Source organism: Lepidochelys olivacea (genome assembly GCF_965140295.1).
Source record: "Lepidochelys olivacea isolate rLepOli2 genome assembly, chromosome: 9".
In the NCBI taxonomy this organism is placed as follows: domain Eukaryota; kingdom Metazoa; phylum Chordata; order Testudines; family Cheloniidae; genus Lepidochelys; species Lepidochelys olivacea.
The window spans coordinates 14952932-14978918 of record NC_140419.1 but is presented as its reverse complement, the minus strand read 5'-3'; the positions used below and the strand labels follow the sequence as shown (position 1 = coordinate 14978918).

Below are 25987 nucleotides of genomic sequence, written 5' to 3'. Positions count from 1 at the left end.
GGACGGAAGAACCCAATGCACAGCTACAGACTAGGGACCGAATGGCTAGGCAGCAGTTCTGCGGAAAAGGACCTAGGGGTGACAGTGGATGAGAAGCTGGATATGAGTCAGCAGTGTGCCCTTCTTGCCAAGAAGGCCAATGGCATTTTGGGATGTATAAGTAGGGGCACAGCGAGCAGATCGAGGGATGTGATCGTCCCCCTCTATTCAACATTGGTGAGGCCTCATCTGGAGTACTGTGTCCAGTTTTGGGCCCCACACTACAAGAAGGATGTGGATAAATTGGAGAGAGTCCAGCGAAGGGCAACAAAAATGATTAGGGGTCTGGAACACATGACTTATGAGGAGAGGCTGAGGGAACTGGGATTGTTTAGTCTGCAGAAGAGAAGAATGAGGGGGGATTTGATAGCTGCTTTCAACTACCTGAGAGGTGGTTCCAGAGAGGATGGTTCTAGACTATTCTCAGTGGTAGAAGAGGACAGGACAAGGAGTAATGGTCTCAAGTTGCCGTGGGGGAGGTTTAGGTTGGATATTAGGAAAAGCTTTTTCACTAGGAGGGTGGTGAAACACTGGAATGCGTTACCTAGGGAGGTGGTGGAATCTCCTTCCTTAGAAGTTTTTAAAGTCAGGCTTGACAAAGCCCTGGCTGGGATGATTTAATTGGGGATTGGTCCTGCTTTTGAGCAGGGGGTTGGACTAGATGACCTCCTGAGGTCCCTTCCAACCCTGATATTCTATGATTCTATGTCATGGTGAGTGATGGGCTTTCTTGCCTACTTAATGCGCTCCTGCATGTATAGAATGGAAAAAGGGGAAATAGGTGGTGATCAGTCCAGCTATTCTTTCTTTCTCTCTCCATACACAATATTAAACAAACTGATTGACTGGATGATGTGTTTTCCTGTCAGACCATCTCTGTTCCTGAACTTAGATGGGGAGAAAGGCCTAGAGAAGGATATATTGAAGCAGACACCTCCTTCCCCCATCCCAGCATGCTGTATAGATTCCCTGTCCTGATGGTCCTGTTTCCTGCATTTAAAGACTGGAAAAATAAAGGGGGAGGAAGCTGGGGAAAGTGGTCGGACAGACCAACAGCTCTGGGGAAACTTTCAGCGGCAGAGGCTTTTAGCAGCTGCTCTTGCTGCTGCTTCTCCTCACTCACGTGCATCTCTGTGTCTTTGGTGCACGTCACATCTGACGTCTGGGCCCTTCACGCTCAGTGCTGCCACCGCTCTGCTGCTGGCCAAGTCTGGAGCCAGGAGAGAGGGAGTGTGAGAGACACGAGAGAGGGAGAGAGAGCGCGAACAGGACGCACACGCATACACACACACGCGGGATCCCCCCCCTCCCCGCCCCGGAATCCAGGCCCCACTGTGAGGGAGCAGAGGAGGAAGGGAAAGGGAGGCACGTTGCTAATTGGTTAACCTGCTCCTCGTTTTTGCACAGCCAGCAGCAGCCTGCATGTTGCACAGCTGTGGGTCCCTCTGTGTGTGTGTGTGTGTGTGTGTGTGTGTCTACAGGTAGCAGCAGCATCAGGGAGAGAGCAAGCAACTCAACTGCAGCAGCTGCACTGGCTCGGATTTGGGAGGCGATCGCTCGCTTTGCCGACGGATGTATAGCTAGGAAAGATTTATCCAGCCGTCCCGTTTGTGCTCTTTTCATGCATTTTTCCAGTGTGGCGTTTTTGCTTCTAAATCTCCCTCGGAATTTTGCATTTTGCATCAGTTTTTTGCATTCCTGCTAGGAAATCCGTGGATACGTCTTGCTTGCCAAGTTTGTAGTGACACCTCTCTGATTTCCCCCTCCCCCTTTTGTTGGATATATTACAGTACCCGTTTGTATATAGACAGATATATGTTTCTGCCTCTTTCAAGAAAATTGGAATTCTTTGGGGGAGCGACTGGATACTGAAGAGGACATTCTTCTTTTGAGCCTATAAAAGAGGCGCATGACGAAATTGCTTAAATTCAGCCATCAATTTAGCTTCACGTTGAGTACCTCGAAGTATTTATGGTTGCAGCTCAGGTGCAAACGAGGAGTAGTGATAAGGTAAGGGTGAGCTATTTGAGGCAACACCATTTGCTGGGGGTTACCAATAACTTCTTTTTCAGAGCAATCCCCTCGTCCTTTTGAGTTTTTATAATGCATACGGTTGCTTTCTTCCGTTAATATTGATATTCGCAGCTACTCGCATCGCTATATTTAAGAGTTTGTTCGGTTGTGCACATGTTTGGACTATATTTTGGTAAGTGTTTTAAAACACCCATCTCCTGTTTTAAAATAAATCTTCTGAAAGCACTTTCTGGAGCAGGGCAGTATTTCTGAAAAGCCCTGTGGAAAATTGCACACAAAAGCCTTTATTTGCATTTAAAAAGGAAAGATAAGTAGTTAAAATTCCCCAAGGGAGAACTCGACAGTGGAACAACAACAACAACAAAAAGAAGCAGGTCCTCCCTCCACTAAAAGCAAATTAATTTCACTGGGAGGTTCATTTTAGCAAGAGTTACCAAGAGGAGACTGAATCGTGGATATTAGGGTTCAGATTGGAAGATAAGGGGAATCTTTTTGCGGTGTGTGTGTGTGTGTGTGTGTGTGTTTAATCTCCATGAGTAACCAACACGACGTTTCCTGCTCCAGACCAGACTCTGGTATGTCATTTCAGTCTGAGGGACTTTCTTTTATCAGGGTAAATCCCCATCCTCCCTGCTGCCCGCTGCCTTGGCGAGTTGTGTCTTCTTGGCTTTCCCTCCTGAGATTTCTGCGGCTCCCCCTCTTTCTTTCAGATGATCGCTTGACCCCTGAATGCCCAGTGGCTGCTGTGTGCGTCTGTGCGCGGGGTAGCGCGGGCGAGGAGGGATTCATCGAGGGAGTGAGTGTGTTCAGGCAAAGCCTCCGGGGGCGAGAGACCGACGCAAGGCGAGTGCTGGGGCCGCTGCAGCCTCGGTGCGGCGCGCTAGCTAGTGAGTTACAGCTCGGCGAAGGAGCCGGAGACGTGGGAATGGGTAGCGAAGATAAAGGAGAACCAGGAAAGGCCGGGGGGAGGGGAAGAGATGAGGGAAGAGATCTGACCACAAAGGGAAGGAAAGGAGGACTTGTGGCACCTTAGAGACTAACCAGTTTATTTGAGCAGAGATCGCTAGGGCCGTGCAAGCTCCAACACCCACGCGAAGAAACCGCATCCTGCCCCTGCCTGGTCTCCACACTCTCCTGTTGGGTAATCCCGTCCCTCCCTCCTTTTACACTAATCCGGCATCCCCCCCCACCCCCCCGCTAAAGTTTCTGCATTTCCTTTTGCAGCCCCTGTAAGGACACACCTTGGCTCGGGTAGTTCTCAGGCGCTCTGCATTGTTCGGCAGTTACTTTCCTTCTCCCCCAGGAATTTAATCCAAACATGGAAACGGTTCTGTACGGGCTCAGCAGCACGTCTGGTGGCGGTGGTGGAAAAGCACCTGCCTTGCATGTGAAATGAATGTGGGTTGTGACTTTGCACTGACTGGACATTCATTCTGGACAGAGCTGTGCAATCGGGGCATTAGAACTGGGCGTGGAGGGGTGGGGCTCCGAATATTGGCCCGCTCTTCATTCTCAAACATGATCGATTCTCGGTCTCGATCAACTTGCTCTAGTTATTTGCGTTTTTCCAGGGCCTAGGTAATGATACACCTGGCACTTGAGGAGTAAGAATTTCAGTTAGCAGCCAACTGTAGGAATATTCGGCTTTTTATGGGATTTAATGGTTTTCCTTTTTAAAACAAAGAAATATATTAATGTTAATAATACAGCGGTCTATAAATACTGTAACCTTAATTATGTTTTAATAAGGGTAACTTTAGCCTTTTGCTGCATCCCCCGAATAAGTAATTACACTGAACAGTTGCTAAAAGAGTCTTGGTAATAAAGGTGTCCTTAACAAAAGGTGGATGCTTCTTTCTGTGGGTCTCACATTGTATGGAATCCAGTGAATATATCTTTGATTTTAGACAACCATTGTAAACTTGCAACAGGCCACCCTACAGAGAAGAGTTTATTTGGAAATAAGGGTAATCCCTGACCATACCTTTTCAGTGTTGTAATGTTTACATTGTCCTTGGCATAGACAGGAGCTGAAGTCTGCCTAACAGCCTGCTTCAGTGACTTACACTGAAAGAAGAAGGTAATCATCACTTAGGCCTTCTGATTAGGTTTTGATTAAAAGAAGTAATTTTTTTTTTTTTTTGAAGCTTGCTGAGTCTGTGGTTAGCTTTTCCAGTCCTCTTAAATATAAGCAGGATCTGTGGTGTTCACTCTTCCAGCAGAATATATTGATGCTCCTGCAGCGCTGAGGGGAAAGCTCCCTTTTCATGTTATCCCTTTCCCTTGACTTTATTTTCACCTTTTTCCTTTATTCACTGATTGGATTTTTTTGATCCATCATTTACATTTACAATGTATCCAAAATTGAAATAAAAATTTATGCCACTCTTTTGACAGAAGCCTGGCTGTTTTAAAAGATTGCTCAAGCTCAGGATTTGCATTTACCTAAGTTTCCCTTCAATTCTCTTTAGTAATCTTTAAAACAATCTGTAGCTGGTGGTAGAGACAACCCTTGTAAATAAGGCGACTTTGATTATTTATTTTAAATATATCTCACACAGTGTTCAATTGGAATTCCATTTAAAGTTATTGACAAATCATTCATCATAGAAAAACATGATTACAAAAGTAGGTTCAATTCATTATATGTTTCTCTGGGCTACTATTGAACATAATATAATTAGTCAAAAAAACTGATTTTTTAATCAAAACATTACCTTGTATTTTTTCCGTAAAATGTGTATGTGCATTTTCTGATAACATTGTCTTCAGTGGGACTACTGGCAGGGTAAAGGTGCTTCTAAGGAAGAATAAGGATTTCAGAATCCAACCCTAACATTATTTCATGATTTATATGGTGGCAATATTTTTTTGGTTTACCACATTTTCTCTGACACTTCTTGGAATAAAGTTTCATAACTTGTATTAACCTGAATGCTCTCAGAAACATTGGGCCCAATCCTGTTGTCCTTACTAAGGACTGGAAGGGACCAAAGAGTTTCTTTCAAAATGAGTTAATATGCAATCCATTCAACTCCAAAACAGGCAAGCCATCCTCTTTTACCCTCACTGGTTTAAAAAAAGCAACCCTATCCTACAGTGAGGACAGGTTTATTTTTAATTCAGCTCTTTTAATTTCCTTCCTTTTAACTTCAGTAATATTTAGCAATATTAACTGCTTACTCATAACTGGCATATCCATCTGAACTTCACATTGTTAAGCTTGCTGTGGGGTTCTTTGTTCTACATTTGCCTGCAATTTAATTATGGGATCATGAAGTCAGTGTTTGCAGAACTTTGATCATTTTAACTTGAACTTCCTCTTTTAGACAACCACTCTATCCTCTGCAACAAAACTCTAGATTTCAGTGGTACATATGCTGTGATAATCACCATTCCTAAAGTGACAGTCAGTTGCAGGCAAATGCTCAAGTTCATAGGTCGACATAGTAATTCATTACTGGATAGAGAACACTGCTGATCTAGTGCAAGCTACATTAAATCTCTAGGCATAATTTCTGGTAGAGGTAAAATACAGTTTCCATTTTGTTCTTGTTGTTAACTTAGCACTGGGAACATCTTTTAAAGGAAGAACAATATTACAGAAATCTGATATGAGTAACATCACAGGATGGAGTTATTTGTACTCTGCAGTGGGAGTACTGGGCCCAAGGTTTTTCAGTATCAAATACATTGATTTGTTGTACCTATGTTCAAATGGTTACTAGTAATACTTTGCACTTACATAATACCTTTTTATCTGAAAATCTCCAAGTGCTTTACAGTTGTGGGGAAGTATTAATATCCCCAGTTTTGTTGATGAGGAAATAACCCCCCCTTCCCCCAAGTAAGTGATTTATGGAAGGTCACAGCAATTCAGTGGCAACTGTAAATAGAACTCATGTTTCTTGACTTCTGATTCCATGCGCTACCCACTAGGTGGAAGTTAAACATTTGGAAATATTGCAATAGATAGGACAGATCTGGAGAAGAAAAGCAGTAAATGATACAGGACAATGAAATGGTACCTTCCCCCAAATAGACTTACTTGAAAGGAACATGGAGATGGGAAGCCTGGAGCCAGAGCACCCCCTTTTGCAGATATCTTGCAAAACTCCCGCTGGGGTTACAGGATCCCAAATTGGCCTCATCATTCCATCAATAGGCCAGGGAAGTGCAAGGGGCGGACAAACCTGGTCTGAGCAAGGGATCCATAGATAATGGAGCCTCCACCACATGGGACAGCAGAAACCTTTCAGGCATTCCCATTTCCCCCACCTATCTGGGTGATACTGATGGTTTGCACATGCTATTGGCATTGGTACCCCCATTGCAGTGGGGCAGTTCCAACTCTGCATATGGGGTCTTTATGCCATTGTGGTGTTATGAATGAATATTAATCTGGCAGCACTAATCTTACATTTTGCTGTGGAATTTTATTCTTTGCCTTAGCCCATCCTCTTGTGGCTTGTCTGCACAGAGGATAACAGCCTGTTGCTGTTGCCAGCTAATGGAGTTACTCCTTTAACTCATATATTAAAGGTCTGGGCTTTGCAAGCTGAAAGTCTGGGGTTCAGACTCTGCCGATGGCCCATGATGAGGTCCTTACAGTAATTTGCTTTATGACTAAACAAGCTGGCCTACCAGTGTCTTCCATAACATACTCCACAGAGGGCCAAAGACATTCATTCTAAGAAGGGTAATTTAAGTGGGGTTATACGTTCTGTCAAAAAACAGATTTAGGATTTTGTAAGTGCTGATGAAGGGAATAAGATTCTGCTTTTGATTATAAAATAGCTTGGAAGTAGGGAGAGATCAAATTGTTTTAAGACTGTCCATGTTCCCTGAGGACTGTTATGTCCAAGATCATATTGTGCAACCTCCTGAGAAATGGTGACACCCAACCATGATGTACACATGCACACACTGAAGACCCTTTGTAAAAATCAAGAAAAAAAGAGAAATGGTTTTATTTCTTCTTTAAGTATGTTTTCACCTCAAAATGTAGTTCCAAAATGAAAGCCTCAGAGTGTGTCCTCCCCTGAAAAAAGAAACAAACAAAGGAAGGGAGGAATTATGTGGTTGGTGTGTATGCTGGCAGAGGATTCAGAGGTCGTGTTCCTATGGAATGGAGACCTGTCCTGAACAGATAATGGGACTGCTGTCAGGGAACCCATAGAGGCTACGCAAGCTCATACATCTGCAGGTGGGAGGAAGGAGATAGAGCTAGGGGAAGGGAGCTGATGGAGAGCATGAAGAGTCAAGCAGGGAAGGTGAAAGTAAAAAGAAGGGAGGACAGGAAACAGGGAGGAAGCTGGAAAGAAGATTACATATCCAGCATTTATTGGTGATCAAATTGCTACTAATTGAATATAATAGCTACTAATTGAATATAATTAGAAACTTCTTACTGGTCAATATCCATTATTTGTTGGAGGCACGCTGATATTTGTGAAGTGGCTTGAAACAAAACTAGTTCCAACTCAAATGTAAGACCTGAGTCAACATTGTATTACACTGTTTTATGTCATGTGGCTTCATTGATTTCAATGGAGTTACTCTAGCATAAAGCAGGAGTGAAACTATGGAGAATCAGGACCACAGCTGCTAGATATCTTCACTACTATTGGCCAGTGAGAACACCGGGTTTCCCAATGCCATTTTATAATATACAGGATTGAACTAGACAGAACTAGTTAGACATGTTAGTTTCTCATATCCATATACTCATGATATGAAAAAGGGATAAATAGGAGGAATACCAATGGTAGCACCTATGGGTACACAGTTTAAGAAAAAGTAAGCCATCTGAAGGAGGATTTTTATATTTTCATAATGGAACTGCCATTATTTTTAGCTTAAAATGACTGAATACACATAAATACCAGCTATTTTTATTTAGTTAGGGTCTGATCCTCTTCCCACTGAAGTCAGTGGGAGTCTTTGTACTGAATTCTGTGGGAGTTGGATCAGGTCCTTATTAAGTTACAAGTTAAATGTATGTTGCCGCCGCCTCCTCCTCCCCAACGTGCATGGTGGAAGCATGGTCACAGGATGAAAGGAAAAGAGTCAAAGAACTCACAGCACTGCCTGATTATCCAATGGAACTACTGTATCATTCTGCAGGGACCTATATAGGCGTGCAGCAGTTCTCCAAAAAGGGCCATATTTTTGGAGTTTAATGTACCCATTCTACACACAGCCTGTCATATACCATTTGAAAGCTTATTTTATGTATGTTAGATGAGGTATGATGCGGAGCTGTCAAATGGTACCATAAGCCTGTAGGAAAGGTGAACCAAAGGTACCCAAAATAAGAGTGTCATTTTTTGCACAGTTCCAGGAACACTACAACGTGACTATGACTACCCTTGTTACTGTTTATATTAATTTCAACACCTTAATGTGGTGTTTATTGGTCAAACAACAACGTTGCTACCAAACAACAATGTATTAAAAGATTTATATTGGTTTTGCCTGGGCAAGCTTTTCCCCCCGAGAAATGAAGCTTTTTAGCACGTGGCAAAAATGGTGACTATGAACATTTTGCAGTATACTAACATGGAATGTTTTTGTATCTCATTCTTAATTGTTAAAGTATCTCACAAGTGATTTTTATACTTCCAGTTGAAATTTGCTGACCAGAGTGCACACATAGTGAAGGTTGTGCACCAGTAACAGTGAATTGCATGCCCACGGTTTGTACTACATAGTGGGAAGATATAAATGTATGTGAATGCCTGTTGTAATGCTTCTCCATATGTACGCTTTTGTTCATACAAGGTAGCACTTAGAAGGGTTTAATTTGTAATTGCCTATGCAGCCTTTGAAATATTCTAGAAGTTAGCTTTTCAATTCAGTGACACTTATGCACAGGTCAGTATGTGTTAGAGATGATGATACACATATTCCTATTATGAATATGCAAAAGCTGTCAGAGAAGGAAGTGGCCTAACAAGAAGTAGTGATGAAGACAAAGTCCCAATAAAAGTCCTTGCCTCTGCACTGAAGAGGGATGAAGAGCATGTTATAGCTCTTATCAGCCATGTCATCAACAATATGACAACCCATTTGATCCAGAATTACATCCAAAGATGCTTAACAACATATCTACTGGACTGTATGTAACATCATATGACAATAGTCTCTGTTGAAAATAACAAATGTTGGTGAAGAACAAATGGTGAGATTTCTGAGAGGTTTACTAGATTCTGATGGGACACGTAGCTTCTCCAGGCCAGTCAACAAATCTGGCATCAAAATATTTGCTGAGCAAATTAAGTCTGGCAAGAGAGGGACAGTCACAGCGGCTATCAGTTCAGAAATTGTTTTCCACAGAACCCTGCCGTTAGCAAGATGCAGAAATGATCATAGAATATCAGGGTTGGAAGGGACCTCAGGAGGTCATCTAGTCCAACCCCCTGCTCAAAGCAGGGCCACTCCCCAGTTTTTGCCCCAGATCCCTAAATGGTCCTCTCAAGGATTGAGCTCACAACCCTGGGTTTAGCAGGCAGGTGCTCAAACCACTGAGCTATCCCTCCCCCCATGATGTTTAAATGGCAACTGTTCTTAGTCACCCTTTAGGATCTGTGCTGATGGCCCTCTTCCATGCTGATGAAACAACGAGAAGAGCAGACAAGGCTTAATTAGAGCATCAGCTGGAAGCTGAAAGAATCTATGAGCTAAAAGCCTTCAACAAAGAAACCACAGGGTACATCAGAAATGCCATGGCTGCCATACAAATGATGGCACATTTGATGAATTGGCTGCTGAGTACTTGAGGCAGGTCCTACAAGGATTTGACAAAACTAATTCTGTAATAAAAGACTTTGACAGATATCACAACCGTAACTCTATGGAAAAATGCAGAAAAGACAGTGCAGAACAGGATCTAAGGTTGGAGGCAAGAAATACCAGATAATTGATGGATGACCTCTGCCTCCATGGAAGAAGTTTCTAAACATGGCATCTAAGAAACAGTCACTTGTAAAATTCCTCTGTAAATATATGATTCAGATTGCACCTGGGAGCACAGGAGCACACCCAACACAAACACTCCTTGCTCGAGGATTTTCCAGTGGTGCAAAGTTCATCACCAAAGTAGAGGTGTTGAAGAAGCCCAAGACTTCTACAACACTCAAGAGGAAGTGGACAGAAGGATGCTTCTGCATGCTGCATATGGCATTGTGGCTTTCAGGTCTTTTGGTGTGAAAGGACCCATAGTAATTAGGTTACCTGATGCAGCTGTTTTGATCCTTGCTGTTCATACTTTCCAAAAATGGAACACATAGGTTACATATGGATTGAAATAGGCAGTGCCACCAGCACAACTGACAAGCATCACTTCAGACCTGTGCATATTATTTGTGACACATTCACCCCTGACTTCTGCAACATACTTCCTGCTGCATACACATTAACAGGATGTGACTCTGATTTCATAGAATCATAGAATATCAGGGTTGGAAGGGACCTCAGGAGGTCATCTAGTCCAAGCCCCTGCTCAAAGCAGGACCAATCCCCAACTAAATTATCCCAGCCAGGGCTTTGTCAAGCCTGACCTTAAAAACCTCAAAGGAAGGAGATTCCACCACCTCCCTACGTAATGCATTCCAGTGCTTCACCACCCTACTAGTGAAAAAGTTTTTCCTAATATCCAACCTAAACCTCCCCTACTGCAACTTGAGACCATTACTCCTTGTTCTGTCATCTGCTACCAGTGAGAACAGTCTAGATCCATCCTCTTTGGGACACCCTTTCGGGTAGTTGAAAGCAGCTATCAAATCCCCCCTCATTCTTCTCTTCTGCAGACTAAACAATCCCAGTTCCCTCAGCCTCTCCTCATAAGTGATATGTTCCAGTCCCCTAATCATTTTTGTTGCCCTCCGCTGGATGCTTTTCATTTGTGATGTCATCCTATTGCATCGTTGGGGGAAGGAAATCTGTGTTTAATGTTGTCAGAACTTCTTCTTAGCATATACGCAGTGTGTGTCAGGTGTCACATGACCAGGATTCATCACCAAATTTTGCTCTGCTGGTTGGACCATTAGCTTCCCCAGGCTGGGTACTCGTGTGGAGTGCAACAGTGAATGCTGATCCATGCCTCCTATTGTCAAAATAAACAGAGCTAAAAATTTTATTAAAGCTAATATTAAAAAAATTATATGGTACACAGGTTAAGAAAAGAGTGTCTGTGCATCTGGGTATAGTGCTTAGATTATAAACAAATAGAAAGTTTGTTTTAAAAGTCATAAGATACATATAGTACATAATCAGCAACAACCCACATTTAGGTGAATAAATTTAACAACGCAGTTTAGATATTAGCATCCAAGTATTTGGGTACATCACTCATGAAAAGTTATACAGAGAGTTGGTTGTGGAAAGCAAATACAGCAATGAGTGAAAATTGTCCCTCAGTAATTGAGCATTTAGGGTAGATTGTCCATTTAGAAAATACAATCCATACTTTCCCAACTGTGCATCTCATTGGCACTCCAGCTCATCCCTCCTGGTATTACAGATGTCCTATGTGTTCTATGTAGACGTCCTTGACCACTTGATGGCGTCCGACACCATGAGTTGTCGCATCGGCTTAGCATAGCACTGACCAATTCCGCATTCTCTCAACACTCGCTTGTTACTGGGGTCCCATGTGCCCAAGGCTCCGACAATCAGCCCAGGTTTCTGAACCTGGTAACCCCTAGCTCTCAAGGTTTTGGCCAGAGGGGCGTATTTCTCCACCTTTCGAGCTCAGGCATTGTGGAAGACCGGGGTCCTGTTCTCGAAGAGCACTGTGACATCCACCATCAAGATCTGGCCAAATTGGGAGAGACAGACAACCGTCAATCTCTGCAGCAAGGAAGTTGGTACACAATGCTGTATGACCAGAGCAAGAAAGAAAAGGAAACCCACAAAGATCTGAATTGCTTGTACCTCTGTCTAGTCATCAAAAAAAGGACAAGTCACTGGCCAAACTCCAATCGTGTGAGGACAGTTTTGGAGAGTATGGCAAAAGAATATTTTGGCAAACAAAGATTTGGATGCCTATGTACATAGGTGAACCAGATATTGGATCACCATTGCAACATGGGTGGTAAAATGTGCATGGTGAACTAATGGTGAATAAGATGATGAAATTGACTAGAAGTGTCATCAGTGCTATTTCATTTCCGTGATACCTGCACTCATTTATTATTAGATTTTTGTTTTACCCTTTAGATTGCTGTTGTGATGCTTTGAGGTCACAAAGAAATCCAATGTTATGTCTTGAAATAATAGATAGAGACATTAAACTAACAACAAATGAATGTAGATATTTCAAAGTGGTCATTTTAATGTGTTGAGGGTGTCATTGTTTATCCCTGTTTCTATGGTAATGGCACCACTTGACAGCTCCACAACATACCTCATCCTAAAGTAGACATAATAAGCTTTCAAATGAAGTATGATGCACGTGTGTGCATGTTCTGTTTCTTAATATTTCATATTGTTAATTACCAAAACTCAGTAAACATAAAGTTTAAAATAAACAAAAGCAAGTGTATGCTAAATCTTAAAGGCCCTGCATGAGCTGGTGGTATTTTATTTTGACTATTTCTGTCTCTTATTTTTGTTCAGCATTCCTACTGCAGAATTAACTTATCTTTTATTTTCAGTGAAGCCTTACCGCCAGCTGAGATATATTTAATTTTTATATTTCATTAAGAAAAAATCTGAACTAGGAAAAAAACCCTGAATGCCTCCAATTAAACATGTTTATTAGAAAACTAAAGTTAAAAGTGGCTGAACAGCAGATGAAAGCCATAGCCAGCTGGCAATTTTATTGTTAAAATGGCAGTACAGTGAAAATTTTAAAGTTTCTCAGTTATGGAAGAAAAGCTATTCACCGCACTTATTATTATTTACGATTTGTAGTCCAGAGCACATAGAGGCCTCAGTCTGAATCAGCACCTCATTGTGCGAGGTGCTGTACAAACCCACAATAAAAGACAGTCTGTACCCTGAGGAGCTTACATTTTAAGGATCTGTTCCTGCAGTGAGCTCTGGGGCAAGTGGACCTCTGCACTCACACGGAGATCATTGCAGGCTCATGGCCTAAATAAATAAGGTACAGGGAGGAGAAGTAGGTTTCAAAATACAAGTAGAGTGATCAGGGCAATGGGTGGCAAATCTCCTTGGCATACAAAGGGACCTGAGCATTTGGGAGCAATATTTTTGAATCACGAAATCAGAGACTCCCTGGAAAACCTAGTATCTGTAAATGTATGTTCTATACTATATGATACTGTACTGTATCAAATATTATACACACAATGGGCCTGTTTCTGATGTAAGTTACACCAGTGTAAATAAGGAGTAACTTCAGTTAAGTCAATGGAGTTAAACTGGTGTTAAAACACTTTGTGTGATTAGAACGAGAGCCGTTCTTTTTTAATTAGAGTGCAACTTTTATATATATGTAGCTGTAATCTGATATGAAAACATGTCTGTCTAACTCCAACTTTCGGTGTTTAAGTGGTTTGATTCCTCAAACACAACAAGCTGAATATAAAAAAATTACAGTAACGTCTAAGTGCAACCTGTCTTAAGCAACCATTCAAGAGACAAGTGACGTTTGGTTGCTAAGTAAAGGTGTTTTTTAATTACAGAGTGAACAAATTAGACTGGAAACCTTAGTTTAAAGTGGTTGTTTAAGACAAGAGACTGTCGACTGAATGGGGGCCTTTACTGCAACTAACACTTAAGTAAAGAGTGGTTTCCAGAAGATGCTTTCATTGTTCTTGGCTCACACCTATTCTGCTTCAGTCTTGTGACTCTTACGCTTTTGTATGTATGATTACTATGAGAGAAAAACCACTCTATCCTTCAAGTCCCCATTGTTATCGAGTAGAGATAAGTCCAAAAACATTACTGTAAATTTTCATGTCCTTCTTTTTATTTTCCCCATAAGTTTTATGTAACACTTCCATAAAAATAATGAGTTTTATCTTGAATCTACTTGTAAACGGTGGATAAAATTCTATGAAGAATCATGCAGTCCTCTCAGTATTGTATATGCTCTCATGAATTTCCTGTGAGGGTTAAGTGCTTTGTAAAAGAGACTGACTGAACCAAAAGCTCCTTGTTCTATATTATTGTGTCGTGTTCCCCCCCCCCCCCAACTTTTAAGATAAAGTTCAGGTCTGGATCCAAACTTTGTGGCTTGAGTTCACCTTCACTTGTTAGTAGATGGCATTCTTTTCACACCCTAAAATACTGTGTAAAATGAAGGATACAAATATTACCAGAAAGAGACACGGTCTCCAGAACTGAGAGTCAAGAACTCTTTCTAATCCTGGTTCACATACTGATTTCCTCTGTGACCACTTAGGGATAATTATTGCTTTTGCCTCAAGTTGTCTGAGAGGCACAGTTCCTTCTTTGTTTCCTTCACGCTCCAGGGTGATGTGGTAACTTCTTGCAAGCGTATACCAATATGAAATTAAAACAAACCCACATTGACTTAGGTGGACTGGTTGGCACTGACTTGGGTGGACAGAGAAAAGCTTTGCCCATTCTCTGTCCTTTCTCCACCCATTCCTCATCCACCTGCTGTGGGTAGGGGAGTAACAAGTGCATTTCACCTGCTTACTCCTATATGCCTGTCCCCAAGGTCTTAGCCTGCACATGGGCCTATGGGCGAAGAGAGGGTGGTCTTTTACCCCTTACACTCCTTTATAGCTGCATAGGCCAAGACTCAATCTGTCTTTGCTAATTTCCCATCAGTAAAAGGACTACCTTACAGAGGTGCTGGATGTAATTAGTCTCTGTAAAGCTTCTTTTGAAGATGAAAAGTGCAATGTTAATTATTCTTAAAATTATTATGCATAAATCTTTTGTCGTTTAAAATAAATAAGAGTTGACGTATTGTGAGGGGATGGCTAAGGGAGAGAGTCAAGGGGGCAGGAACAACTCTGGGCCTGGGAAGCCCCACTCCAACAGGCCTGCTGGGTGTTCTCCAGTTGGAGGAGCGAGGGACATAAAAGGGAGTCTCTTCAGCACAGCAGGGTGGCAGGCAGAGAGAGGCCAATCTGCAGTCATAGCTGCAGAAGGACTATGCCAGGAAGGCATCCCCAGGTCTACTGCATGGAGCTGGGACTCCCTAGCCTGCTGAGACCCATAGATCAGATTGCCAGGGACAACTGCCAGCCATGACATGCCCTGATGGTGTGGGCCTTATGGTGCCCAAGAGGGTCCTTGAATTGGAACCCAGTGGAGTGAGAGGGCCTGGGTTCCTCTACCCCTATGCTGCTAGATGGTGTTGCTACCATGGACTCTTAATGCTTAGGCAGGGCTGACTTTTTAAGACCACAGGAATTGCACATGGAGGGCTTCAAGGATTGGGACCTGATAGATGCTATTTTCAAATAAAAGTATTTCATCCGTTTCCAAGCATGTTTCTTTCCAAAATATTATGTATGAAAGGGTGAGAGGGTTGGATCCAATGTGATCTAGGCACCTATCTAGCTAGAACATACAAACAGAAATATCCAACATACTTATATCCTTAGATATAAGCACTTTTCCCTGAAATACGGAGCCTCTCACCGGGCAATTTGTGTATTAGGATTCTCCAGAATATAATAAAAAATAAACCCACAATGATAATAAGGAATGGTAATGGAAATGTTGACAGGCCCTTTACTATCACAGAGCTTGTGATAGGTGCTGCTTTAATCTTCGTTGTCATAAACCTTTTCCTACTCCAATATTTTAGAGTAGGGCCTGGCAACCTATTCTGACCTTAGTCTTGATAACTGTGGCACCAGAGTGCACAGCTTTCAGAAAACTGGGAAAGCGATTTCTAACATAGTTCTAACACATGCAAATACCAGAAATGTATGAATTAATCTAAAACTAAATAAGCCAGTATGTTGCACTTATTATTATAGCAGCAGCTGAGGCTCAAATGGTAATTTTATCTCTTACACGATTTTGCAAAGTTGTATATTAATTCAGAAAGTGTTAAATATTTTTTAACTTTAAGTTGTTTTTTATTCAAAATAGAGGGACATTCATAAATACCAGCAAAGAGCTGAATCCTGTAGTATGCTGCATATACGATACCTTAAGTTCTGTATGTTGCTTTGCATCCTGTTAAACTAAAGAATCAAAAGTTCATAACTGCATTTTCTGGCTGAAGCCATGACTAAAAAAGGAGACTACCCTATAAACACATGGACCTGATCCTGCTGACGGTTAGATTGTGAAATACAGTCAGTAAGATCTATGAAATCTAGAGAGCCGTATTGATGTTGGCACCAGAGGGAGCCACTTGTCCACCTCTTGACCAGATAAGAACTATAATGATGGTAATGTTCAAACAATAAGGGACAAAATGGCAGAAAAAATTGGTAAATCAGTTGGACATAGTCCAGACACTGTAAATTATGTTTTAAAACATACGTCCTTACTTGGAGGAGTTGACTGATTCTGGCATTTTTTCTATTGAATACTCTTATTTTTTTTTATATTTAGATGTGAATGTACACATCCAATTTTGCATTTAGAGTGTTGTCATTAAAGCTAGTGGGGGGATAGAACATTAAATATTCTAAAATTGAATTATGAATTTAAATCATGAGTATCATCTAGATTCTGTATATACTACAATAATATGTGTTGCAGTCTGACTGATATATATTTAATATATTATGCAGTTAAATACATGCATTTGCAGATTAACTTTAAGGTAAATAAACTCAGTAATTACATACTGGGCCCTAACATTTCTGTTGCTATGTCACATCATGTAATATCTGGTAGGTAGATAGATATGGCCAATTCTGCATTTCTTGTGCCCCAAATCCTACATTTTGACATGTACTCCCTCAGACTATTAGACTGTGAAATTTGTGCAGTATACCATGGGAGAGGCATTTATCCTAGATTTGCCTCTAAGATCTTGTATTTTAGGCATAGCTTATTATGTATTATTTATTTGTATTACAGTAGTGTCTAGAAGTCCCAACTGAGATCAGGGCTCAATTGTGCAAGGCACTATATTTACCAACAGTAAGAGACAGCTCATTCTCTGAAGAGTTTACAATCTAAATAGACAAGACAGACAAATTATTGGAGAAAGGAAGTATTATCCCCTGAATAGCAGTGGGCTGAAAAGTTTGTCTGAAACAGGGCTTGTCTGACTTGCCAAGTTCACAAAAGTAAGCCTATGGCAGAGCTAGGAATCAAATCTAAATCTCTTAAGTCCCAGTACACAAGATGATCCTTGTTCTCCTAACTTTAATGCCACAAGCACTGATCGCCATACAGTGAATACAGTAGGTTATTTAAAAATAGATTTGTATTTTCAAGAATAAACTTGGGTAGTAGAAATCAGTTACTTATTTACACACAAATATATCCTTTCCTCTGGGACAGATTGCTCCATTGGTATTCCAGCAATGTAACAATACTGAAAATGTCATGCAAATTCATGTAGAGTTGAAGAGTAATTTAACAAAGTATTTCATAACTGCAAATTAATGTCTGCTTGAACAGAGCATTTCCAAATATACATGCATAACATTTAAACATATGTAAATCCATATTACACACAAATATGTATTATACATGTGTGCAAAATTAGAGATTTTGTAAACTTGCCCCAAAGTGCTAAATTGCATTAACATACATCTACTGAGAAACTTCAGGATACATACAGGGTCCTAGCTTTGTTTTATTTGATAAGAAAGATCAGAATTGCCTAATTTGTTCGCTGCACAGAGTTTGGAAATGAATGGACATGCTTGCCAATTTTACATGTTTGGACTAAATCAAGTATGAAATTCTTCTATACTTTACAAGTTGTGCTGCCAGATTTAAATGAATTCCCTCTCTGAGAGTGAAGGGAACAAAAAGTGATGGTGTTTCTACAACAGATTTTCCACTTTACATTTTTAATTCATTAAATCCAGAAATTCTCCTGACATCCCTACCTTATCCATCCTTTTGTTTGGCTGGCGGGCAGCAGTTGTTTAGTGGACTGAGTTCAGAGACCAAGAGTCAGGTGATCTAGATTCTAACAGCACTACTAACTCCTGTGGAGACTTTGGGCAAGTCACTTAATGTCACTGTGCCCCAGCTTCTCTCTCTGTTGAATGAGAATAATACGTTTGTTTGTAAAGTGCCTTGGTGAAGTACTCTGGGGTCTTCATATTAAAAAAAAATCACACTTCTAATAAATATAAAATATTATTTCTTCTCTGCTTTTATCTGGATCCTTTAATTCCTATTTAATTCTCCGTGTCTCCTAGCCTTTCTGTTCCTTCAGTCCTTTTGTAATCTGTTTACTCTACCACCCTATATATTTCCTATGCCCTCACTCTCCGCCCCACAGCTGCTGCCCCTTTAACTTGAAACACTCAGCAGCTTCTATAGTGTTTTTGAAGAAAAATCAAAACTTGAAACAAAACCTTGCTATAAAATATTAACATTAAAGATTCACTCCAAATTCATACGGCCTCATTTTGTGAAGGAGCAGGACAAGAGGAAAGTATTACGGCCATTTCAGACGGATTGGTAGGCAGCTAGACCACTGAGTGGTCTTCTGAGCTTTGAATTTGTTCTGCCTTTGGCAGTGGGACTTGGAGTTACTATGGGAATGTAGCACATGGGTTAATCAGCCAGACATAACCAAAGACTGGTGATTTTTTTTTTTTAATTTATTGATTTAGCGGCTGTTTCTCAAATGACAAGCTCAGGGATTTTAAACAAGTTGCCTTCAATCAGCTCAGGGCAGAATTTGGTCATGAGCTGCTCAAGTGTCTGCTACAAATCATCATATCTCCTATGAAATCCTATATGCTATCTGTAAGCGGGGGAATAGTCTCTCTATTGTGGGGAACTTTCCTGGCTTCTGCACTACCCCGGTGAAGTGGGCTAGTGAAAGGATCTGAGTCCTCGCTTCCACTTCCTTTACCCAGTGGTCTCCCTGCCCTTGAGGACTCCCCTTCCACTCTCCTGTCTGGCAGAGTCCTCGTAACCCCAACAAAACTGGGCCCAGGATTCCTGGGGGGCTCGACACCCAACCCTGCTGTGGTCACCTAGGACAGGGGCTAGGGTGTCCCCACTCCGGGGTACGCTCTCTGCACTGGGCACTTCTCTGATCCCCTGACCATTACATACAATTTAAAGCAAATGCAAGTTATTTAATCAACAATTAATTTTAAAAAGAATAAGGAAAAATGGGAAAGGTTAAAGGAAACACGTCAACCTGAACTGTTGCAGGGAACATCACAAACAGTGTCTCTGGAACATCCGGGCAGTTCACAGTCTGGTCCTTGTCAGTCCCAGGCCTTCTTCTCAGGCCCTGGCCGTGCTGCAGGGACGCTGTGGGTTAGACACTCGCTCTGGTGGTGGCCACACGCTCTCAGGCTCTCAGTGGTAGGACCCTTCTTCCCAGTGTCGCCCCCGCCCTGTCGGGGTTACGATCCACGTCTGGCCTGCAGAGCCTCTTGGCTTGAGGTGTCTCCCTCTGCTGGGCCCGCTGCCCAGGGTCCCGCTCGCTCTCCCCAGCTGCTCACGACACCCGGCCCAGGACTGCTCCAGCCCCAGCTCCACCACTCTGTCTCTGCACTGCTGCTGCTGCTCTGCCTCCAGCTCCCTGGGCTGCTTCTCTGGCCCCTTTGGCTCTGGTTGCTGCAGCTCTGCTCCCAGGACAGATCTGCTCTGCGGGCTGCTTCTGTGACTCTGCTCCCAGCACTGACCTGCTTCGTGGGCTGCTTTTCTGGCCCCTCTGGCTCTGGTTGCTGCAGCTTTCTTCAGAGGGCAAGTCTGCTCTCTCTGGGCTTTGCCTCTGGCTTTGGGGCTGCAGCTGTACTCCCAGGACAGGGTCTGCTCTCTCTGGGCTGGCAGAGCTCTGCTCCCCAGCTCAGCTTGGGCCCCTGCTTTCTCCTTAGCTTGGCTCCTTAGCACCACTCTGTCTTACCCAGGCAATTCCAGCTCACATGGAGGATGGGACCTCCCTGGCCTCCTGACTCCCTGATTAGCCTGCCCGCCCTGTCATTCAGGCTGACCTGGAGCATTGGCCTCTCCCCATTGTTCCTGGGGGCTGTCAGTCTCAGGGTCCTGATTCTCCATCTACCCTTCCTCCTTTTTAGTACTGGGAGCTAGAAACTAAAATACCCCCACTGACTGTTAGCAAGGGGGCAACAGTCCCCTTACATATAGTGATCGGCGCATTAGAGATGCCTAAGATAGACAGATGAAATGTGAGAGAGAAGGCAGACACCTCACAGAATTAGAGGATCATGAAAAAATGGCTGGATATATTGAAGCAAATGAAGGCTGATGATTTATATCCAGACCCGGGCGGGGGGGGGGGGGAAGGGGGCGAGAGGGTGTTGCTTGCAAGATTTGCAGATTCAAGCAGATCGTACAGGTGCGATTCTTCTTCTAGCTGTTTTAGGTACTTATCAGATCCCATTACCAGTATCTGAATGGCTCACAATCTTTCATGTATTTATCCTTGTGTAGCGCCCCCTCTCCACCTGGTTACCTCCTTTAATGCCAGTCTGCTTACAGGTTTTGATGGATAGGTCTGAGTTGTTTTGGATCCCGCCACCCACTCAGCGGGGTGTATCTTCTTTATTTTTTTCCTATGAAACTATTTGGCGGTGCCTCCACCCCCTCGCTCCTTCCTGGCAGGGTCACCAGGGCAGCTTGGGCAGAAAATTCTAACTACAGAGTAATCCCCACTTACTTGCCAGATAGTTGGAGACTTCCAAGAAATAACACAAACACATAAAAATATATTCAACACAATAATTATATTAAACAGGAGACAAATACAACGTAACAGGGTAAAACACTATTTTTAGGGTCACCGGTGCCCGCGCTGCAAATACCCATGACTTGATGTAGCAAATGTAAAATTAGTGTCCCATTGGTACGCGTACTTTGCTGGGGCCCTTGATGACCTGTAACCACAAAATTCTTCTCTGCAGTGGTTTAGCAGCGTGGCTGACTGGGTTCAGTACAGCCCAAAGGACTCACAAGTGGGAAAAGGTGGTAAATCCATCCACAGGTGTAATATGCAGCAGGTTATAAAATCCTCAAACCCTTACTCCCTGGCTTGAGGACACAGTTCAGGGAGTAGGGGGTCCCCAGAACAAATTCTCTGACTAACTAACTAAACGATGGTGCACTCACAAACTCCATGAATGATCCTCAGGTTCAAAGATGACTCTGGACTCCTCAGTCACTGCAGAGGGGCTGCTCTCTGCTGGCAGGGATCCTCCTCAGGCAGGAAGCAGGCTGCGTCGGTCCCAGGATTTCCCCTTCCCACAAAGGGGTGCAGGGCTCAAGGTGTAGGTTACACAACTACACTAACATCCAAATGGTAGCCTCCTAGCCCAGCCTCCAGTCACACGCTCAGCAGGCAGCTTTCCTGGACTAGCAGACAGAGCAGAGCTGGCCATGTGGTGACTGGTCTCACCTAGGGAGCTGGAGGGCGAACTCAGCCTGGCTGGGAAGTTTCCCAGCAAATGCTGCAAATAGGGACTTATCAGTGGGGAAGGAAAAAAACCCAGCTGAGGGATCTGCTGTCAGGTCCCTAGAGGCCAGTTCTCAGGGGGAACCCTGCATGCAGGCCTGGGACTCACCAGCTCCCCACACAGCCACTCCTGCCCTTTTCCTGGCTGGCTCCAGACTGACTACCAAATGGCTTCTCCCTGGGAGGGCCTCTCACTCCCTATTGATTGCTGGGCGGACTCTGAGTCTGCCTTGGCTCCCCATCCCTACCAGGGACAGTGTGCCTCTCCCTGAGCTGCCGGCAGACAGAGTCCCAGGAATCTAGGTAATCTCTTTGGGGGTTACACTTGTAACACCGCTGCGAGTTAGGGAGTACTGTTAGCCCCATTGTACAGGTGGGGAGTTGGGGCACAGAGAGACTAAACAACTTGCCCGAGGTCACTCAGCAAATATGGTATAGAGCAGAAATCTGAACTTGGCTCCCAAGCTAGCATCCTTACCACTGGACCACTTTCCTTTTCTTTCCAGGATCTATAGAAAAGGTCATTTTCACGTTACTATGCTTCTCCTTGCTTCTGGATAAAATTGTATCCTTAAAGATCAGTCATGGGGGAACTGCAACTTTCATTTATTTTTCAGCCATTTATCCAAATCTTGAAGGCTGAAGACATTTTCTTGCCCTGAAGTGATAAGAAATTCTTCTTGCAAATTCAAAATCTGAAAGGTCTTCGTAAAAGGACCAAATCATCTGAAACAGCCACAAGAAGACCCTTCTTAGTGTTTTTTGTTTTAATGTAACTAACTTCATGCTCCTGGTCTTTGCTTCAGGTTTTACTTTCATTTTGGCTCAGAGACCAAAAGCAAATAAAAGATTTATTATGATTTGACTGGACATGTGAAGGGCATCCAGATTAGGAGATTACATAATGAGTCCTCTGACTTCTTTCAAGTCAAGTGCAGAATTCCTAAAGCATCATTTTATATTCAGCTTTCCTAAAGTTTTTCTGTACATGTCTCTTAAGTGAGTCTGCCTATTCAAAAGTCTTCTTACCACCTAAATATTCAGAGAACACTAGTTGTTGTTTGTGTCTTGAAAGAAATTATTTATTACTGGGACAAAATGAGTCTATACTAACCCACTACTCGATGCAGGATGATCTAAACAAACTGGAGGATCATGAGAAACTCTCGGTGGAATGATTGGACAGAAAAATGGCACTTGAAATCAATGGCAGAAATAGATTGAACTTCCCCTCTGAGTTTGTGGTGTACCCAGGAAAAACCTTTCAAGCATTGTGAATTAAAGGTGTGTACTAATTTATTTGGAAGCAGGATTGGGCATCTCATGTGGAATAGCAAGCAATTAAAGGAAGCAACCAGCATGTTTTGGTGTATTTGACCCAAAGCCCATTGAAGTCAGTGGAAAAGGTCCCATTAACTCCAGTGGGCTTTGGATCATACCCTCTAAAACCTTTGCAGATGTTACTGTCTTCCTCTAGTAATGGCATTATAATGAAAAACAGCACATCCCTATCTAAAGTATGGTGTAATCTAAAGTAATTATTTTAATTAATCCATTCATAATATTTGTGGCTACTTTATACAAGCCAAAATAAAGGTAATCATGTCTCATGCTTAAGGGCATAATCTGATCATCTGCTAGGTTTGGGAGAATTGGCTTAGTGCATAATAATGGGAAAGAAGAGTCTCTTTCCTCTAAAACTTTGGGATGAAGCCACCTCCTACAGCACTATACTGGATTTAATGGACCTATAGTTAGACCCTGTATAACACCTGTATAGTTCATAATAGGAGGTGCAGGAAGGGTCAGTTAATATTAATGTTGGGGCTTTAGCTTTTTATATTTCCTTTTTTTAAACGATGTAAACTTGAAGTTACATTAATGTGGGTTATTGAACTGTATATACTATGTAGTATAGATCTGTGTTTAATGGTTCTTGATCTTTCTGCCATTTCTCTCAAAACTGGGAAGGTTCCCAACTGACTGTGAAGACAGTCTTCACAATAGCTCAGTGCTGTGTATATATAGAAGTTGATGTTAGATTGCAATTATTACTTAAATCTGTTTGTTGATCTGCCCAGCACTGTGGTGTGTGGATATTGTGTTTGTTCGTTTTAAATAAAAAAGAAAATGTTTACAGTGTTTCCAAATTAGACCAGTAATAAGTTGTAATAGCTTTTTGATTAACTCCTTGGTTCCGGAATAGGACTTAGTGGGTGCAAAGTCTGTTTCTGACAGTGGATGCGCCAGTAACCACCTGCGCAAAAGGATTAATGCTATAGTTGAATCTCAGTTTACCTTAGTGAATGGATTATGTTATCCTAGGCCAGATTGTGGCCAGCTGTGGCATGGCTGTATAAAGTGGGAGCAGGGAGGAAGCCTCTCCCCTCCAGTCCTGCATAGGGCCAGACCATGAATGCAGTCGTTGCACTCCAGTGGGGAAAAGGGAGAGTTCCTAGCTAGTGGTGCTTAGTTACTTGAGAAGGAAAAAGCAAAGAAAGTTCTGCCTCTTACAGAAAAGTCCAACAGACTCTCAGAGAAAATGATTATAGCTTTGGGAATCAATCCTATAGAATGCAGTAGACATGATATCCCTACCAAAGAGCTGAATAGGATGATTTTAAAAACTTTGAATACAAAATAAGATCTTTTCTCTTCTTTTTGGAGTAATTTGAGAGTAATAGTAATTTCTTTCTTTTATCCCTATTAAATAGAGTAGGGCTTTTCCATAGAGATGTTTGTCATTGCTAGCAAACATCCATGCTTCTACCAGTAAAAATTGGTTGAAACTAAAAACGAACGGGTCCTGTTTTCCCTCTGCTCCCCAGGACACAGTTAGCTCCCTGTGACTGCATTTGTACACCCTGGACACTTTGGGTGTTAGGAAGGACAGTAGGAGGATTTAGTACTTCCACTGCAGCTCCTTACAGTCTAGCCCACCAAGATAGTCCCCTTCCGAAGGCTCAGAAATAAAGCAGCCAACAGGGCACTAGGGATGTTTAGAAATCTTCTCCAGCTGCTGAGAGACAAGAATTCCCAGTCAGAATGTGCCACATTGCCACAGTTCTTTGCATCACAACTAGGGCCAGATTTTCAAAAGAGCGCAGGTCCCGTTTAACTCTCCAATTCAGGAAAGCACTTAAGCACATTAACTATGTGCAGAAGTCCCAGAGAGGTCAATGGGATTTAGCAATTTGCTCAAATGCCTTCCTAAATCAGACCCTATGTGCAGTGGCCAGATTTTCCAAAGTGCTCATCATCTAACCGCTTCCATGGAGAACAATGGGAGCTGTTGGGTGCTGAACTCTTTTTAAAAATTTGGCCACAAGTGGTTTCTCCTTGAGGCTTTGGTAGAAGCAGTTGGCTCCTGAAACTTTGTTACTAGTTTATATTGAAACAAGCCTGTAAATTAAGGAGTTTATATGTTTCCTTTGCACATGGTTTGCTCAAAGGATTCTAACCGTGTTTTAAGAGACAGTACTGTTGGGGTTCCAAGAACCATAGCGGTCTAACTCCCATCAAAGTCAACTGACTTCACTTGGAGTTAATTTTATCTCATATGGGGCAGAGGCATGCACAGGAATTTAAATGTGATCCCTTTTTGGAGGGGCACAGTGCCCCCCCCAGGAGCTCCCTCTTCCCTCCTCCAACCCCGTCCTGGCAGGAGCTTGCTCTTTCCCCTGTCCTGGCAGGAGCTCGCTCTGATCTCCCCCTGTCCAGGCCTGGCTCCATGAGGAGCTCGGTCTTCCCTCCCTGGCCCCAGCCTGGCCCTGGGAGGAGCTCGGTCTTCCTCCCACTCCCCACAACCCTGGCCTAGCCCTGGGTAAAGCTTGGTCTTCCCTGCCTCCGTGGCCCAGGAGTCGGAAAAGTTCTGTTCCCTCAACGACTATTGGGGAGGGGCATGCTCCTTCCCCCACCCTTGTGCATGCCCCTGGTCCTGGCTGATTGGGCCCAGAAGCCCTACAATTGAAGCAAACGTTCTTACGCCTGTGTTGAATTCCCTCTTGATATTTTTTTTCTTTTTATAAGCAAGTCAACATGTCTGCTCTGCAAGTGACTGAGAAATAAATGTCACTTTTCTATATGCAAACTTCAGCAGACTTGTCCTTTATGTAACTACCATCAGTTGGGGGCTTGAGGAAACTCACAACTCTGCGCATTGCAAGCACTGGTCAGAAAGCCAACAGCTGAAATATATGTAGTGGGTTTTTTTCCGCTGAATAAATTTAATAAAGCATTTTCATAATTTCCACACAGTGGTAATCATTTTATTGCTTTCCTTTGTCTGTAGCTATTACTGCTTACACTGTAGCTGTTCAATTCTAATAACTGGGTGGAAACGCATTCCATGCATAACACAAGTTTTGCAGAATTTAA

At 42.7% G+C, this 25987-nt stretch overlaps 1 protein-coding gene across 4 annotated transcripts in view; it reads left to right on the top strand.

Moving 5' to 3' along the window:
- The first annotated feature begins 1328 nt into the window (after positions 1 to 1328).
- NLGN1 (neuroligin 1) overlaps positions 1329 to 25987 on the top strand; it is a 574670-nt gene continuing 550011 nt past the window's right edge. For 3 of the 4 annotated variants that reach the window (XM_084639872.1, XM_084639871.1, XM_084639868.1), the window contains exon 1: positions 1329 to 2049. The gene's annotated coding sequence lies outside the window, so the exon portion shown is untranslated. The remainder of the gene's footprint in view (positions 2050 to 25987) is intronic. The other variant, XM_084639873.1, reaches the window with a different exon arrangement.